Source organism: Lagopus muta, chromosome 7 (assembly GCF_023343835.1).
Source record: "Lagopus muta isolate bLagMut1 chromosome 7, bLagMut1 primary, whole genome shotgun sequence".
Classification (NCBI taxonomy): domain Eukaryota; kingdom Metazoa; phylum Chordata; class Aves; order Galliformes; family Phasianidae; genus Lagopus; species Lagopus muta.
Window position 1 is genome coordinate 40,091,259 of NC_064439.1, and position 19,333 is coordinate 40,110,591.

The following is a 19,333-nucleotide window of genomic DNA, read 5'->3' on the forward strand; positions in this document are numbered from 1 at the left end:
AGTAAAGCAACTACAGCTTGTGTTTAGTGAAACAGAATCTGTTAAATGCAAAGGCAAGTTGATATTGAGTCATATTCCCAAACTCCTTCCACTCACAAGGTAGTAGAATCACCAAGAGGGAGCAAGATGAGCTCTTCCCCAAAGCATCTCCCCAGCCCTCCCAGCACAGGGCAGCCCTGCAGAGCCCGGTGCTCATCCCCTGGGCAGGAGCAGGTGCTGTGCCCCATGCTGAGTGGGGCATTCTCATCTCCATTGCTCAGATCAAACTGCTTGCAACACACCTGCCACTTTTAAACACCTCACAAGCACCAAGCGAAGGGGAAAATTTACCACTTCAGCAAGAAGCAAAAGAAGCAGGTTTTATTTTATTTAAAAAGGGCTGGGGGTTCGTGGTACCTGCAGCAGTCATTGGGGAGGCAAATAAATGGGTTGTCCACGGATGAAGTGGACATGGGTGTATAATACAGACATTTATCACATGCGTTTATCAGCTACGTGTGGTTTATAGCATAATTAATCAGTAGTTGTACCCTATTAGGTACACAAATGCAGCCTCCTGTCTTCCCAGGCACGTTCAATAAATAAGAAATTGACACCCTTCTGTGACCCAAGTAAGCCTCTTCTGGATGGAAGATTCTGAGAAAAGCAATTCAAATTCCTGCACAGGAAAACTGCACACCTCTGGAGCACGCACCCTGAAGCCACACAAATTCCAGGAAGTTCTCACAGCCACTCTGCCACACATACAGATACAGCAATGTATGTGTATATGTATATCTAACATCAGTAAAAAATGATGGGGAAAATTCTATCCCCAGAGGATCACAGCTGCTTTTCAGCTCTCCCCCCGATGCTACATCCTTTTATGTCCAAGCTCTGAGCTGTTAGTATGAAGAATGAAGCCAGAGCCACAACCTGGAGTAGCAATGGCCTCTTTTGAGGGCTGGTTGGTCAGAAATCAGCTGACACAAACATCTATTTATGATGAGTGAACGCTATATATACATTTCAGGATTTTTTCCACCTGCAAATATTCAGCTGTGCCATATACAGAAAGAATTCCCCTTGATGCGAGTCTCCTCTTTCCAATTATAACTTGCCACGTTTTCCTGATTTCTCACAATATTTACTATCTTGCTCTGCTGAATACAGAGTTTCTCCTATTGCAATCAGTGTGGGTGGTCTGGAGCACAAGCTGCTCAGTTTCTGTCCCTCCCCTCATCTCCACACTAGAGATGATCGCAGGCAGCTACAGCAAGGAGCCTGGCCATAGCATCTCAAAATAGTAGGAAACTTGAAGGAAGAATGCTTTTACTCTCAGAGAGTTCAAGGAACACATACACATGATTTAATGGGAATAAAACAGAATTAAGTGCAACTTGTGGATTTCTGAGCGAGCCTGATATATTAGAGTAAGATGTTCATTGAATCACTTTTCTTTAAAATTCAATTAGAAAGGAATTCAGTGGACTTGGAAAAGCAAAGACTGCCATGCAGGAGTGCTACACTGCCCAAAGAACAGGGAAAAGGCACTCCTCACATTTTGCACGCACCTTCTGTCTAAAGATGTTAGACAGAAGCGCCATTTTAAGAGAAATATTTGTATTATTTTTGTATAGTGCTCTATGCCAACCACAATGGATCCTGATTTGTAGACAATGACTGTAAGGCTAATGTTTCAAAAAATTAAAATTGCTTAAACAAAATTACAGCGCTGTATTTTCAGGAAAAAAAGTCAAATCGTGGCTCATCTTAAGACACCACTACAATATTTTCTATTCTCTCACAGACCCCTCACAAAGCCATTTCCACTTTACACAAGGGCACACCCAAAGTTCAGCTAAAAAGGAACCCTGTAATTGTCATTCTTTATTTAGATATTGTTAAAAACACAAAGAATACAAATAAGGAGTTTTTAAGGAATACCACAGAGGAACAATGCCTGCAGCTTATGTATTTTTGTATTCGTTTTACCTACAAAACATCTGCACACACACACATGCCTCAAAGAACCTTTGTAAATTTTAATCAAGAATATCTGTAATCCTTCCAACCTTTCACCTCTGCTTCAGCAACTAATGAGTTAAAGATGATAAATGCCATTAACAAAGGAAAGAGGATCTTCCCTTTGTTTCCTAAAGAATGCAGAATCCTGACTTCTAGTCGCGTTCGTGATTTAAATACAATTTCATTTCTAATTTCACCTATTCTGCTTTTATCAGGCATAGAACAAACGAAAGTCCTTAAAATTACTGTTTCCTATTACCCACCAGTGAGCATCTTTTCCCTTTTGGGAAAATAAGCAGAAAACACACACGAAGGACAGGCAGTACCACAAAATCCAAAATACTGTTTTTCTTCATTCCACAGAGAAACTTAATGAGGAGGAAAAGTTTTCTATAATTCCAATCATCATCTGGAGTTGGATATTAAAACACTAATTATTACAGAACTGAACTGCAGTTTAGATGTAAAATTTGCCATTGATAATCTAGGAGCTCAAGTAAGCTACAGTGCCACAAATAACAAAAAAACCCAACATTTAAAAAAAAGCAAAACCCAAAACCAAACAATAGGTAACTTATAGAATATACACCCTACCACCTGTACTATGCTGATTAATGTTTAGGTCTCCCACTGATTCCTAAGGGGTTATTTCAGAGCCTGGAGAGAAGTAATGATTAAGCACCAACAACAGCTGTAGCATCATGCGCTGCTTTCATGAGAAAGGGCTCAGTGTAACAGATTGGTACAAACGCATAACAGCATTTACCAAAGCCTTTATAAATTAGCAAAATATGAATGGAACAACACTCATTTGGGTACATCACTAAAAGCAGAGTTTTATTGTTCTTTTGAACCTGTCAGCTCCGAACCTCATTGACCTTTTCCACAATGACAGCAGCGAGTGCCCTGTATTTGGCAAACAACCGCCAGAAACAACAGACAGCAAGTTTTCCCCAAGAAAAATAGCTTTTCAAGAAGTTATTTGCAAATTCGGACATATTAAAATAATAAACATTACTTAATTTAGATGTTTTGTAAAACAGGCACATCTCCAGTCTGCTACATGTCAGTATTATGCACTACTTTATAAAAAAATGCTATAACCATCAATACATTAAAGACATCTGTCTTTAGTACATCATAGTACATCTGTACTATGCAAGTACAGTCTGGATCTCATTGGAGAAAATATATGTGAACACGCAGCGTAACTCAACACGGTGTTAGTTTTTTTCCCCCTCAAAATTTCACATACACATTTTTTATAATTTAATTTTTCACTTGAATTGGTTGGACAGCATTTAGAAAAAAATATTTCCTTGAAGAATAACACATAGCAGTACCCCCGCTCGTTGCACACACCATGCAGGCAGATCACCATCACGCTCACACCACCCCAGCATGCCGCAGCTCCGGCAGCGCACGCAGCAAAGCACCCAGCGTATGGGTGCACATCCACAGGGATGGGTGAGGCGGTACGCAGCACCTCAGGACATAGAAAGCAGGATGCAATGCAGCAGAGCGTTCTGAAAGTCAAAGGCAAATTCTATCCTCAGTTTTCCAATGGATTTGGGGAAGATAAGGCCCGCCCGCCCTGCTCTGAAGCCTGCCTGCTGAAATCACAGACCGGCTTACACAGCACTTCTGAACAACCTGCTCATGCCCCGCTGCACCCAGTAGATCTGCCTATGTGCCAATAAAGACGCAGCCCCATTCTGTGGGTGTTACTGCAGGGACAATGGAAGAAATTTTATTTCCCTATACAATACAGTAGCCCTCACAGCGTGAGACCTAACAGCCACAGTAATACACAGTAATAGGTGAAAAAAGAGAAAGGGAAAACTACTAAACTACCGTTTGTTCCTTCCTGAGGGGGTACTCAGCCTTCTTCTGCTCCTAAACTTTCAGGCATAGCACAGGGCTGCTGTAAGCAGCTGCAAAGGACCTGCAGGCAGCAGCAGGATTTGTTCCTCTCCTCACAACAAGCCCGCAGCAGTACATACCTCCACATTTACATGCAGACAGCCAGACGGCAGCAGCATACAAGCACACACAAGGGCGGATAGCCACAGCCCCTATTTGCTTTAAGGCAACCCCAAACCTGCACAGTTCAAGTCCAACATCATCATGCTGCTCTGATGATGATTTTTTTGCCATGCACTACAAGCAGCAATATATTAGCACCGGTTTGGAGACCAACAGGCAATGAGAAAATTAATACAAGACAGAAAAGAAGAAAGCAATGCTGTTAGGAGGAAGAAACGCTTACCTTTTTTTTTTTCCTCCCCTTCTACAAAGCGAAGCAAAGCTCCCACTCCTGCACCTGAGCTCACGAGCAGCACAGTGGCAGTGAGAGCTGTGCTGCAGGGGGGATGGAGGCGCTCGGAGCAGAACTGCTGCCGGAGGAAAGTGACGGGAGCCACAGCGACCCCCTCGACCCCAGCCGCTATCAAATCCGGGAAGATAGAGTGCACAGCTGTTTTACGAGGCCTCTGGGGAGCACCAACTCCAGCTACTTACCCTGTCTGCATTATTAATAGATGTTAATGGCTCCATTATATCAAAAGAAGCCTCTTCCTCTTTATAATATGGAAATTCCAAGCTAAAGGAAAAACGCAACAAAAAGCCTCATACTTGGAGGCAGCGAGCGGCTCCCTGGTCCCACCAACTGCAGAGCTGCCCCCCACCTCCCCCAGCCCCAACACAGTGATTCGGTAGCCAAAAATCGATCCCAGGCAGTCAGCAACCGCAGTAAAGCAAACCGGCAGACAAAGGCTTCCTGCCATAAGGCAATTCCTGAATGCATGATTTTCCTTTTAATCAGGTGCTGAAAGATTCCAGCTTGAGCATATATGCATTTTTAACACAAAGAATGCGCTGTAAAGACAGAATAAACACATACCATTCCTGTGTTCCTTGTGCTTGCAAATTTATGGCTTTATTTCTTCGGCAGAAGTTATCCGTCACCTCAGAAAGTACTATCTGGGCTGACTGGATGACAAAGTCTCCCTGTCAAGCCTTTGATTCAGTTGATGAATAAAGGACTTTGATCCTGAAGTATCCCTAGGCTGTGGTTCTGTTAATGCACAGAGCTCCTCCGGGCCCATCCATCCTCCAGGTAGGTGCAGCCATGCACCAAAGTGCCCAAGGACCCGCCACAGAGGACACTGACCTATTTTAGTCTGATCCACGTGTAAACGCTATCGAGCTACCACCAGGCAAGAAGCAAAGATAAGATGTATCTTTAACCCCCTAATCACCCTGCACATGGGATGAACAAGTTTGCATTGATAATGAACATATCCTCCAAGACAGTACAAGAATGCTCTTGCTTTAGCTCTGTTTCTTCTGTGGATGCTGAGAGCCATCTCACTGAGGTGAGCACAGCCCTCTCCTCCTCCTCAGTTTAGCACTGCCTCCAGGTAATTCAGACCAGGGTTTATAAAGCCCCAAAATGCCCTAACAGACGCCATTCCATCTGCTATATGACCCTAACAGGGAATCAAACACACCCCTGCGGGGCTCAAAGCTGCAGACCACGAACTCTCCTTAGGGATGGCAGCACCCCACAATTAACTGCATGCTGACATTTTGGCATATTTGGGGGTGGGGAGCGTGAACGTGTGGAGCATCACCTTCTCGCGCTGCAGATGCACGCCGCAGCTGCTCGCCGGCGCTCGGCATGTGAATGAGAAGTGCCGCTAATTCTTCCAAGACAAATGCAAGCGATTGGCTTTGTTGCCGCTCGCCTCTGTGGCTCTGGAGACCGCGCTGCAGCCACGGCATCACAGGCACTGTATTAACTGAATCACAGGCAGCGCCAACGCCATCATCTTCATCTGTCTCGCACGCGCTCTAATTACTTATCCAGATCGAGCCCGACTGCTGGAAAATTAGCTCTCTCCAGGAGGTAACCGAGCTGAAAGGTTCTTTTTACCAAGAAATGATGGGCTGGCCTCTAGCAGTACATCAGCCGGCACACAGCCGTAAGAAATGTCACGAGATGTAAATTTGTGAGTGGGATTCTCTTTCCCCCCAGAAGAAATACGTTATTTAGAAGATACGAAAATACACACATGTAAATACAGACACCAAATAAAAAGCCATCTAAATTCCTGACCCTGAACTTGAAGAATTTACTTGGATTAGGAAGAGGAGTGCTTTTTATGTGGATCTTTCTATTGCTTTGTAGGTTCGTTCCCACTTGATTCTCACAACCAGGTTGGTAGCACGCACTTACACACAGGTTTAGTCTCCTGCCATCGGCTGCAGAGACCAGGTTTTGGTTCCAGTGCCTTGCTTGGGAAACCAACACTGCAGTCACACCATCAAACCAACTCACAGCAGCAGAACAAAGCAGAGAAAGGATAATGCGTTTTTAAACTCAAAATGTTCCTTTAGCTTCTATCAATCTAAAAAAAAGAAATAAATCTAAAAGCAACTTAACTTTATTTTTAAAAGAGCACTTAAAATTGCCAGACACAAGTAGCTTAAAAGGAGCAGCTATCAAATTATTTTCTAATAAGCAAGACTGTCATTATGAGCTGATTTGCTGTAGAGCACACGTACAGATACACACATTTTTAACACAGTTAATGCACTCTTTGAGCCAATTCCAGTTGCATGCAAGGACTGTGTATGTTTTAGTGCTGTGGAGTTTTAACTCACGCGGCCATGTGAAGCACACAAAATATTGCCATCAGAACAATGCAGCAGTATGAAACATACGCGATACTAATGAGCTTCACAAATTAATGGCTTATTTTAAAAAGGGGGGAGCAGACCACAGAATGAAAGCCAACGCTTACTGCATTTACAATAGGTTCAGAACAGCCAGCCTTCCCCATTCTCTTAATTGCGCCGGATGTTATGCATGCTAGGGATGGAGCGAGAAGAGTTGTCAGCCCACCTGACTGCAGAACAAAGAGCATTTTTTTCTTCCAGCATTTGTTACTGACGCTTGAGCCACACCCTTCAGTTCTTGCTGAGCGCACTCCTTACACTCTCCTCCTTCCTGCTCACACGGAAAGACATTTTCTGCACTAAATAAGATATGAGGGATTCTCATGCTTGGGAACTGCTGCATTTGGGTGGCACTTTGAAACCCCTTCCCCCATGCGTGTGGAAGGAAGGGATGGGGCTCCGGACCATACTGTGCTTGGTGAGCACGGGGAGCCCTGTGCTTGGTCAGCACAAGGAGCCCCTTGGGATGGGGCTCAGCCTCCAGGGGGTAGCTTTGCAATAGAGCAATTAACCTCGGGATGCGATGGTGGAGAGGAAGAGCCCCAAAGCAAACAAATGCCCAATGAAGAGGGGAAGAACCACGCCCCAGTAGTGATGCGCTGAGCCACATGCTCCCATCTCACCCCTGCAAAGCCCCGCCACGGAGAGACCATCTCTGTGCTGCTCTACATAGACCCTCCTGCCTCTGCCCTCACCCCCAGACAGGGAGCACTGCAGGCCACACTGCATCCACAGCGCATCTGTCTCCCCACTCTTCCAGGAACAGAAGCACAGCTGGAACACCTCACAAGTTAGCTGCAGAACACCTCAAAACACAGGTCTTTTGCACATTCGTACAAATGAGGTATATTCCTCATCTGATCTATGTAAAAAAACATCAAGCAACACAAGACAAGATGCAGACAACGCGAGAACAGGTACCTGCAATATAACCCATCTCACTTCTGCCCATCAGAAGCATCTCCTGCGTCACTGCCATTCCCTGCTCGCAGATATACAGAGGAAACCCAGCAAGGCTGCTCCCAGCAATCCCAATTGCCCTTACCAATCTTTTCACAAGGTGGTGGCACCAGCGTAGATCCCCCAGGCAAGCTGTAGGCCAACAAGGTAGCCCTTCGGTCCTACATTTCCTCACGTACCCCGGCTGTACCTTTTGTCCCCAGTGCAGTTCAAGAACAGTGTTCTCCACTCCTCCACCACCCCAAGCTTCAAGGCAGGTGGGGTTAGCTTGACTTAGCCAGGATTTCTTTCACAATACCAGCAATTCTATAGCCTCTGAGACTTGCTAAGGTTTTTATATTTAAGAAAGGGTTTTGTTCTACCATTTCCTGGTATTTGATATGTTATGATTCAACATAAGCTACAATCTGACAGCCACACACACCAAAGGTAAGCTGCTGTGCCCCTGAGCTACGCTAGGATGCTGTACATCACACAGCACAGCAAAATCCTCTCATTGCCTCAGTACGGCACAGCCAGAGAAATACAGCCCCCTTAAACTTCCATCATACTATTCCCAAATAATCAACAAAGCATTAAATATAAGCAATAAGAAAATGCATACCAGCCAAGACACATTAGATTGCTGTCAAGTGTTGCGATGACGATTCTGATGTAGGTGTGAGCAGAGATCCCTCCTGCAGCTTCCTACAACTGCTGCCACCACTGCTTGTGGGGCATGTGCTCCCACATACCCCTGCTCCAAAGGAGGCCTGCCCTGAAGGAAGCAAGGCTCACAGTGAAAGAGCAAGGCCCACACTTCTCCTGTAACATACTAGACTGGGCATCCTAGAAAGGATATCCGCTGAGAAGCACACAAGCAGCTGATTACCCCTAAGCCAACGGGTTTTATACAGTTGTTTCCATGGTGCCGAAAATACACCTGAAGGAAAACTAGGCTTCCAGAAGGCTGCACGTTGCATGAGTAGAGAGCAAGCCCCTGTGTTTTAACACAAGCAGCAGCATAGGGTGCACAGCAGGCACTCAACTGCTCATCACTCCAGAGTGACGCTAACAGTGAGCCTGTGCAGTTCATCCACTGTGAGGTGACATTCCTCCCACCTTGCAGTGGCACCTGAAGGCATCAAGGGCAGAAAAGCAGCAGACTAATGGAGCAGAATCAAGCCACCATGTCAGGACTCAATAGTTTCAAACTGGACTCACTTTACAGGCTACCAGCCCTGCAAGCTATTTCTCAACCATATACAATGCTTCCATAGCTTTGCATGGAGCACTGGACTGCCTCTGACAGTCAGAGACAGCGATGAGAAATGACAGCCTCCGTAATCCAGCAAGCGATGCTGTCCAGGGGCAAAAGCCAGAGGGCTGCACAGCCATCCTGCTGAGTGCAGCGCACAGGGAGCATCACTCACAGCCATAAACTGCATCCATCCTGCAGCTGCCCTGCTCCATGCAGTGCTATAGCTCCTTCTCAGGAAGAGAAATAGTGTTTTCCTATCAACAGGCATTGCTTTCACTTCAGAGAAAAACCCTTTCCCTAGAAGAAGGCTGCATATAAACCCACATGCAGGCTTCAGTACTGACACCTGAGGATCAACCCCTCCCTGAGAACACCACCCTTTGGTCTGTGGATGAACCTTCACGTCTCCGGGGAGCAGGAATTCAAAGCTACTACAGCCACACAAAGCAGGAGCATGTCTTGCATTTCTCCCTAAAAGACCACAAACACCTTCACAAGCGCCAGACCTCAGAGCACCTCCATCAACAGCATCCCCACATCAGCCCAGTTCTGAGCTGGGAAAGCAGCGCTGGAGGGAGGCTTGCATCTCTGTGCCCAAGGTCAGTTGTTGCACCAAGGACACCTCAGCAGTGCGACTCCAGCAGGCTGCAGCCTTCTGATACCAGGACACGGGAGGATGGTGACAGTATCAGGACACTGTGGAGATTTGGTCCAGCCATGCACCCTCCTCTGCATTAAACCCACATCAGATGCTAAACCTTGCCTTCCTTCATGTGCTATCCTTTGGTGAGGAAAATTAAGAGACCTGACCTATTCAGAAGGGAAAATAGTTCTTCATCAATGAAGAAAAAAAAAAAAAAAAAAAAAAGTCAACCGCCCATCTCCCCTCCTTTTCCTCATTTAAGTTTTCCTCCCTTTTGCTAAACTATCAGCATACTGTTGAACTGCTAAGGACTGCATTTGCTATGGAGGCTGAACAGCACAAGCCCATAAAAGCAATTGCAACATTAGCTATAGTTCAGTGGGATGTTTCATTTTGAAATAGATGATTTTGCTGTTTAAATATTAAAAAAAAAAAAAATTAAGATGGGACTTCAGCTGAAGTAAGACTAAATCCAGGAAGTCTATTAGTTCGTTAAAGCCAAACAGCTCCTTCAATGGAACTCCAAACCAGAGCCGATTTATTTGTGAGAGAAGCCATAAAAGAGAAGGAAGAACAGACTCCTAGCTGTTTTTCCCCACACAGCAAGACCAGCCAGGCAAACAAGCCATCTTCACTATTTACCTCGGAGCAGGACCCAGAGTCCATAAGCAGCGTGCTCATCTTGATATTAGCCCGGTGTAACATGCACCGTATTTAAACAAAACCACACCAATCCCTCTGTGGCAGGGGCAGAGCAGAGACCATCCCTCTGCCCCACGCACACGCTGCGTTACAATCTGCCACCTCCCATAAATGCTGCCATTCGTCTTCTCTTTAGGTGCATTGCAGGAATATTTCCATATAAGCCCTATTAGAACGAAAACAACAGTGTGACAAACAGCTTTGCAAATGGGTCTGCTGCTCAGACAAAGCACAGGCACAGACGTTGGTCTGCAGAAATAAGCCGTGGAACTCGCAGTGCTACTAGTTGATGTGAAACCCAGTACATTTAGAGGCTGCTTTATCTTCTCCATCATGATACGACTTTCCTAAAGGCACAGCTGAAGAAGCAGAGCATGTGCTCTCCTCCTGCAACAGTTCCCACAATCTCTTCCCTCCCCTCCAATTTACACTGATTACAGGTTTCAAAATCTTACAGATTCATTTTTAAGTTCTATTTAAAATGCTGATTTTTACTTGTTTCCTTTTCATCTAGATCAATACTGCACAGATGATAAATATGTACCGCTCACCATTTATACTTCAACTTACCACTGAATATCCTAGAGCGAGCTCAGAGAAATCAGTTCCTGGATAGCACTGCTACTTCCCTCCATAGCCAATTCCCCATTTAAATTTCTGAGTGGGCTCTGTTAGTGCAGACACCCATTGTAACATGCAGATATCAAGCACAGCAGAAAGAAACCGCCTCCCAAAGCATTCACCACTCATTTTAAAGTTGGTCTAATTTTATGACGACATTCCAGCATAGGCATTATTCCCTGCAGAACAGTGCCTCAGCATTAGGACGCCACTACATCAGTTTCCTATTCAGCCTCTGAGAGATGCGAAGCCACCATTTTCTTTTCGATGCATGCAAATTAAATGCTGTTCGTCGCCGCTGAAAGTACGAACCACAAATTCCTGCACTTCGCAGTGAAGCTATCATCAAGCATTGAAAGCAAGTATTAATTTCTAGGGGAAACTCCTCAGTCCTGTGTAAAGAAAGTAATTAAACATTTAATGGGCGAGCAAGCTGACATGATTATTATTTTTATTATTTGCAGGATACCTCACAATGCTTAACATTCCCCTCGCACTGATATCTTCACTGTCAGACTTCCACACAACACAGCTTTTCAATAGGCGCAGGTTTCCTTGAGCCCCGCAGAAGCTGCACATTTCATACCGCTGCAAATTTAGCCAAAGAAATAGCTGCTCACACATTGGGATTATTAGACTCGATCTTACATCCTAGAGCTTTAAGACAACAGCACCTCGTAAGCATCCAGTTTACGGAATGCGACAAATTCCTCCATTACCAAGCAATATTTTCAGCATTAAGAAAAGCCCCAAAATTTTCCTAGTGAGAGCATTTAACAGAGCTTTACCCCGTTAAGTGAGGTTTTTAAGCAGCGTCCACATTTAAGTCAGATAATGCACGGGGTTTGCTGCGATTCTCCAGCAATTCCAACTATTCAGTAATAGAGGAGACTTACTGTGCAGCTCAGGAATTTCTATTTTCCAGCAACCCCGTGAAACTCACAAAGTTAATTCACAGCACTCACAGCAAAGAAACCTGATGAATAACCAGGGAAAGCAGCCCTTTGCTCAAGGCTTTAACAGTAATTTCATCAATAAGCTTTGGAGCTCCAAGCAGCCGTGCTGCGGCACAACGCAGGCAGACGAGCTGTGGCTCTGTGGTACAGCACCAGGCGGGCAGAGCGCAGGGCAGCGATGCCTTCATTAACTTTGCTGCCTTTCGGAGGTCAGGCAGACGCCGGCCGCCAGACAACCACTTTGTTTCAGGCATTTTTATGAGACAAAAGGCACACAGTTGGCGCTGCATTGTGCCCCACCCAGCTGACTCAGGACTGTCGTGGTTTCACTCCATCAGGCTGCAGGGCTGTATTACTGTCTCCTAATCAAGCATCCCCTCTAATACATGCTTGCATCTCAGAATCGTGCTCTTTTCCTCCTCTCTCCCTCCCAGAGAATACCCTAGCAAGTCAGATGAGAAGGAAAATCACATGAATGAAACAATGAAGGCGCAGAACAGCACTGACCTTCTCCTGCAATGACATCTCCTGCCCCCTCCCTCCCAAACTAGGAAACCTGTTCTCAACAAAATGATGAATTACCAACATCAAAAATAACCCTCCTCCAAAGCACCCGCTCCCCCACACCCTAAAACAGGGATGCATACATTAGTTGTTTTTCCTGAGAGTACCTTCAGCAAGGATTTTCCTCCCTACCTTTGTCAAAGCATAGCCTGCTTCCATCTCCGTATGACACACTGCACATCGTGGTCAAAATAAATTAAGTAATCCTATCCCAGCACCTCATATATATTGGTACTGCTACACAAAGGCACAGTATGTGGAAAGCGTGTTAAAAACTTCATGAAATTCAAGTTATAAAACTTTCATTAAACACATGAACTTCACCTTCTAATTCATTCATAAGAGCGGTAAATTCCTCATGGAAAAACATCAAGATTTGCTCGATTGCTATTTATGTGAGCAATTGCAGGCAACATTATCTTAGTACTAAATGCTAAAATACATCCTATCAGAAAATACCACGGACACCGACAAAGTGCAGACAGCATTTTCTGTTCTCAAAGCAATTTCAGGTAGTACCATGCTCTCCTTGGACTCACTATGTAACCCGGTCGAACTGAAAACAAGACATGTAGCACCAGTCCTACAGGGCATCACTCAGCTGGGTGCACTGAAGCAAAGGTAACCAGACAGGCCTGGCCACTCCCACCATCTATTCCTAAGCCCACCTGGTGGGTTATCCATCAGTTTTCTCCTTTGCAGCATCTTTCAAACCGAGTTTGCATCTCCAGACATCGCCATGCATCTCTGCAGAACTCAGCTTTCAGGACCACAACTTGTTGTGCAGGCAGAGATGCAGGCACGGTGAGGAGTTCCTTATTACACTAATACTCCATCATGTAACCCACAATGACTTAACCTGCAGTGCAACATGGCCAACCTTTTGCAAACAGGCAGATGTTTCTTAACGGTAAGGTCATCTGCATTCTTATTCCATGAATGCCACGACTTCCCCAGAAAACAAGTGATACAAATTACCATACCTTGGTTGTGCTCTGCAGTTTGCCCCTAGCGGCACTAAGGCCATCCCCAGGTACTTACCTGCCACATCCCAATGGCTCAAGGAAGGCCAAAGCACCATCACAGGTTAATGGAAATACATCTCACTCGTGGACATGAAATAACAGGGGCTGGTGATGTGAGCACTGGAAGCACAGGTGCATTCTTCACTATTCTTTTATGGCACTAAGCGCACAGTCCTTCATACGCAACCCACCCCAATCCCAAACACCTGCAACGTTCTGCAGTCCCGCTTTGTCGCAACCAACCCACCCAGTTAAAGATGGGCAGAAATCCTCTTGCTGAGATCCCCTCCCCGACCCCAAGGCACCACAGTAGGAGCTTGCCAGGTACTCACGCAGCGCAGCAAACTGCAGGAGGGGGCCAGGCAGCGGCGGCCATCTTGGGACCTGCAACAGAGGGAACAGAGGTGTTACTGCGGCCCTGCAAGCACTGCCATCAGGCACCGCCTGGCCCTGCAACCATCCCCAATGTCACCTTGTTTTAACAGGGGGTGCGTGAGGCACACAGCAAATCGGGAGGCGTGTGCTGAGTGTTTCAACATTAGAACCATCGAGAGGAAGGAGCTGAAGCAACACCTGCAATGCGCATCCATGAGTAACCACTCCCTTTATGGTAAAGCTTCAGGGGAAAAAAGTAAAATAAAAAAGCTTTAAAGCAGGTTTTCACACCTTGGTGAGGTGCTAAGAAGGGCAGCATTCACAAGGCGACACTGGAAATCCAAGGGCTCCTCCAATACCCCATTTCTCCTCAAGCAGACACCCTCACGTTTCTGGTTTGTCAGTGAAGTGCTGCACAGAGCTCATTAACAGCAGTGCTACACATGCATCTATCTCTGTACCACAGGAGGAAGGACTGTAACAAGCAAGCATCCCCACCTCTGCTTTTGTGTTGTTGTTAATTTTGGGGTTTTTTTGTTTGTTTGTTTTTTTTCCCCTTGACTTCCCAGCCGCGGGCTCTGCTCGGAAGCACCTCGATAAAGCAGCGCAGCCCGACGCTGCCCGTTCCACGATGGCTCCGGGCACATCATCCGCGGGGCTCTGCGTGCCACCTCCCGGGGCTGCCGCACCGCAGCCATCGCCGCAGGAGGTGGGCGCATGCCGCACGCCCACGGCCACGCCGCCGCACTTCTGGAACCTTCCCGCGAGGCAGCGCCCCGAAACGCGCCGTGCCCCGCGACGGATGGGGCTCTGCGGGCAGCGCCGGCACCGCGCAGCCGTCCGAACGGAGCGAGATACGGGCGAGCGGCGAGATGCGCTCTGCTCCGCGCCTCGCAGGGCTGGGAGCGGCGGATGCGATGCCCGCTGAAGTTAGGGCGATTACAACTTAAGAAATAATACTCGGTGAGAAGCCGCCGCGGACCCAGCGGCCGGGGCACCTCCGCAGCGCCCGCCCCGCCCGCAGCACGGTGCGGCTGCCCGGCCGCCCCCCGCCCCGAACCCCTCCGCGGCACCTCCGCCACTTGCGGAAACTTTTCCCCCAGCCCCAGCGCGCAGCTCACCGGACCCGGGGCGTGGTGGTGGGGGGAGAAGCGGGGCCGCCCGCAACAGGTCCGCACCCCTCGGCGGAGGGGGGGACCGCGCGCACTCACCCGGAGGACCCCGCTGCGGCTCGCCCACCTGCGGGGCCGGGCGCGGTGCGGCGGCGAGCGGCGGCCTCCCCTGCTGCAGGAGGCAGGCAGGGGCGGGGGCGGCGGGGCCGTATATACCGGGCACCCCCGCCCCCGCGGGAGGGGAGGGGATGCGGGGGGGGGCGGCGCGGTGCGGTGCGGTGCGCGCGCACGGCGGTCAGGTGACGGGGCAGCGCTGCCACTGCGGAGCCGGGCGGGACCGACCCCCGGTTCCCCCCCTCCCTGCGCAAAATGGTGTTGGTAGGGCTGGGCTGGGGGCAGGTAGGGCGGGAGGGGGCCGGGAGCATCCTCCCTCCCCCCCACACCCCATAGCTAAAAGCCGGTGAGGGGAGTTGTGGTGCGCACGCCCTGTGATGGAATGAGATGAATTAAAATATTGACCGGCCGTTGTCTCTCCGGTCCTCAGGCTGCTGGAGCTCAGAGCCCGGAGGGGGTCGTGGGCCGCTTTTCCTCTCGGGCTCCGTGCCCCTCTTCTGGGACTGCTGCCCTTCTGGGGGGCACACACTGCGGCCAGATCACCTCCTGCCCGCAGCAGTCCGCGTGCTGGTGTGAGCCCCAAACTCCCCCGTGGGCGCTTTCAGTCTTCGTTCCGCGGCTGCAGCCTTTCTGCCCGTATGTCGGCTCTCACACGGGTGCCTGAGGCTCACGATGGAGTGAGGCTTTTTCCCTGACCACGCAGGTTCTCCTTCCCGCGGTCCCCGACCACGCTCCTCCCCAGAATCCTTGAAACTACGGTCCTGTAGCTTATTGCCATCCCGAAGCTGGGTTTTTCCTGCTAGAAATTTCTCACAGGAGCATGTCTCCCTGACATGATCCACTTATTGCCTTTTCCTTGTCAAGTGCAGGCTTGTTTTCCAATAGAAATAAAAGCAAAGAGCTAATTCTGCAATTGTGAGGCAGGCAGCGCTTGCACTGAAATCAAGGGGAGGCTTGTCTTGGCGCACAGATTGCAGGTTCGGCATCAAAATCGTTGTAATAAAACAGTCACAGAAGCAGCATCTCCCACTTTGAAAATAAACATCTCTGCTCCAGTTAGGTGTTTGCGCAGCAACAGGAGGCTATCGATTTGGGAGAGCGCTTGGAGGCACATGCACTCCCAGCCTTTGGTGCTACGGAGAGCAACGCTTTGCTGCTGCAAAAGTGCAGAGGCAAACATCTGTCCACAGTGGGGACCTGGGGCTGGTGGCCTGCAGAACGCTGGGGAAAAAGGGCTGCAACCCCGCCAGTGCTGATCTGGAGGATTCTTATAAGAGGAAGGACAGGATTTTTGGTAATTGCGGGAAAATGAGAACAAACCTGTGATACAGGGCAGAGATTTGTGTGCAGGCAATAGAGGGCATGCACAAGGATGAGGCAGAGGAAGGTTTGTCACCTTGTTTACGTAAATCTCCAGGATTTCTGTAGTCATGCAATCATCCCATTATACTCACGGCATAAGAATACTTGCAGTTATTTTTGAACAAAAGCTTCCAAGCGGTTAAATGACATAAAACACAAAATTGAGTCTTTAAACAGTGCTAGAAAGTGTTTCCAAAGAATCTGACTCTAATCCCAATAAATACCAAAGCTGTGAAAAACATAAGGAGTTGATTACTTTTGAGTCTTGTAACTTATGGTATGTAAAGAAGTACTCATTTTCTGACAGAGCTCATTTTTAGGAGTTTAGTTGTTGACTTCAGTGGGAAAGGGTCTGGGCCACAACTGCCTTAGTCCTGTAGGAGATGGTGAAGTCCTTCCCATTGCCTCTGCCCTAAAAGCCTCCTTCCAAGGCATAAGAAGAGTTACGGGTACTTTAATAAGTAATAGTCACACAGCACCAACCTTTTCAGCCCCTCACCAGAGAACATCTCTATCATAACAAAATTAACTCAACTTGAATCCATGAACTTTTTTTTTTCCCCAGGGAAGTGTGAGCACAGTATTTCCTCACATGCACAAACAAATTTTGACGTAAAGGAAGCTGAAACAACACATCACTCAGAGAAAATCTAAGGCGCTTAGCCTTTAATCTGTTTAACATAAATAGCTGCCATAACTGCTGTGAATGGGGCAGTTCATCAGCAGCCCCTGGATGGAGGCTTGGAAGTCATGGTATGAAATCTATTCATCTTGCATCCCACATCCTGAAAAATGGCAATATACGTGTCTGGTGCTCTGAGATGCGCCAATAAAGCATGGCTCTGTTAGTGCCATTTATGTGGGGAGCAGCTCGCTGATCAAGTGTCAAATATGGTTTAGGGGTATTTGGAGGGCACAGAACAAGTCACATAGTGCTGGGTCTGTACACTGGTGTCCAACATCTCCCGAGGGTCAGGAGAAAAGGACCGAGAGGACCGTGACTTCCTCCACCTGCCTTTCAACTTTTGGTCTAAGTTTGGTCTAAGACCTTTCAACTTCAGGTCTAAGACACAGAGTGCTCCTCCAGCTTCCCATGATGTACAGTGTTCACTATACGAAAGGGCCTTTGTAAGCTCCACAAAGCAAATGCCTCACTTACACTAGAGCAGCGGGCAGCCTGCATGACACACAGCGGGCTTGAGAGCTCCCAGTATCATAAAATGCAATGCAAGCTGGCAATGTTTGCATCTAAATTGAGTGCTCTGAACAAACATTTTGGAATTGCTCATAAACAACAGGTTCCAGTAAAGATGTGAGTAATGCCATTAGTCATTGCAATTGGACCTTTCGCATTACCATGGACATTGGAGGCAAAGTTCCCATTGACTTCAGCAGGAATAGGTTGGTTTTCTGATAGATTTACTGCCCTTACCTAACATGTTGAAAACTGCAGGGTCCGTCAGAAGACTGTGTTGTGTGAATTGTTCTCATTAATAGCAGAAGAGAAAACCGTCTTGCAACTAAGAAGCTGATGCGATAGCGTTAATAAAAGAGCGCATTAAATGATGGTGCCTCTTTTGAAAGGAAATTCACAGGCATCTGGGGCCATTACCTTTCATATCCTTGCAATTGGGAAATTAACCTTTAGCCCTTCTCCGTTGACCTTCTCTCTTTTCTCTGTTTCTGTAATTCATTCTCGTTTCCTAATGACTGGAAAAGATAGATACGTTTTGTGATTTATGCTTCCTAAGCTGCACTCTGCCTCCTCCCATACCTTCCCAAGTGCTGCAATGCTTGCGTTTGCTCAGCTATTGGTACAGTCGCAACATCACCCAGATTTACTTCCACCTCATCCTTTTCAGTGCCCCAAGTGAACTGTTTACACTTCATTTATTCCAAATCCCATGCTGTTTGAGTGGGCATGATGCCTATGGTTGACAGTTGGACTAGGTGATCTCGGAGGTCTCTTCCAACCTTGATGGTTTTATGATTCAATGATTTCATTGGGCCTGACCGAGGTATAAATCTGACACCCATCTTCCGCTGTCACCTGGAGGAAGGCAAAGCTCTTGAGATGCTGGAGGCAGTAGATGGTCACTGCTTTCAGGAGAGGTTGGACCCTTTGGATTTGCATGAGGTGATAGTACACAGGTAGGACACAGAGATACAAAACAAAACACCAGGAGAAAGGCACCTGTAACAGCTGTACCAATGGAGGGGGATGTTGTTCCCCTGCTGATCTCAAGATCATCAGATCAGTGAGTTTCAAAGGGTGTGAAAACACTACTGCTAAGGACAGAAAAGGTGGCTATAAAGCCAGCAGACACTGAACACAGCTCTTTTCAGGGCAGAGACAATTGTTCACAAAATTCCTGACGTGCAACGAATAGGCAATATTGGCTTTGTCAGGACAAGAAGAGCAAGAAGTGGTCTTTTATCCCCAAAAACGGAAACTCTGCCTGTGTGAGGTCTGACTGCCTTTGCCTGCAGAGAAAGCGAAAGCCCTGAGTCATCACGCTGACTCGCAGGCTGCCGGCTGCAAACCAGGCACTGAACTCCCACCTATGTTCGCTGCACATATTGCAGATGAAATGCTGCTGACACAGCTGTTTCACCACGTGCCAAAATTCTCCTACGGTTTTCCTTTCCGTGGGGCTTCCCCTTCTCTGCCTTGGGTTGTGTCTATGTTGTACACCGAGAGCAAAGTCTGGCATCTCTTGTCCTCTGGCTGTTGTGTTCAGGGGGCACTTGGTGACTTGTCTTTAGCCAAAATGCCTTTTTTTTTTCTTTTTTTTTTTTTTTCTTGTTAAGATATTTTCCCTGCAGAAGCTGAAGGTGGGTTGAGTTCCAGGTCTCATTCTCTCATGAGGTGTGGCTGGGCCACTCCAAAGCACTGCCGGGTGCTCCCA

At 47.5% G+C, this 19,333-nt stretch overlaps 1 long non-coding RNA gene across 1 annotated transcript in view; it reads right to left on the reverse strand.

The window, feature by feature from the left end:
- The window catches only part of LOC125696377 (uncharacterized), a 56,322-nt gene extending 41,200 nt beyond the window's left edge, over positions 1 to 15,122 (reverse strand). The window contains exons 1-2 of the long non-coding RNA XR_007378332.1: positions 15,048 to 15,122; positions 13,709 to 13,845 (exon numbers count right to left, since the gene is read on the reverse strand). This is a non-coding gene — a long non-coding RNA (uncharacterized LOC125696377). The remainder of the gene's footprint in view (positions 1 to 13,708; positions 13,846 to 15,047) is intronic.
- Between the last annotated feature and the right edge of the window lie 4,211 nt (positions 15,123 to 19,333).